Source organism: Frieseomelitta varia, unplaced genomic scaffold, assembly GCF_011392965.1.
Source record: "Frieseomelitta varia isolate USP_RPSP 00005682 unplaced genomic scaffold, Fvar_1.2 scaffold_208, whole genome shotgun sequence".
NCBI lineage: Eukaryota > Metazoa > Arthropoda > Insecta > Hymenoptera > Apidae > Frieseomelitta > Frieseomelitta varia.
Genome location: NW_025109839.1, coordinates 58,079 through 58,366, shown reverse-complemented (window position 1 = coordinate 58,366; position 288 = coordinate 58,079).

Below are 288 nucleotides of genomic sequence, written 5' to 3'. Positions count from 1 at the left end.
TTTTAACAACTATAATCAGACACAAAGCCACGGCCCTCCTATACTTCGGTATTATTGATGTGATTAAACCAAGGTTATTAAATCTCGATGAAATTAGTTGAAATCCTTGTAAATAATTTATATTTTTAAGAAAGATCTGTTGAACACAGAAAACTAGTCATATAGGTATATTCGAGTGCTAACAAACTAACACCGATCTTATGTCTTTTTGCATTTATAACACATGCTTGGCCAAGAGATACTGCTCCAATTTCATACCTCGGAAGAAAAAAGAAAAAAAAAAAAAAA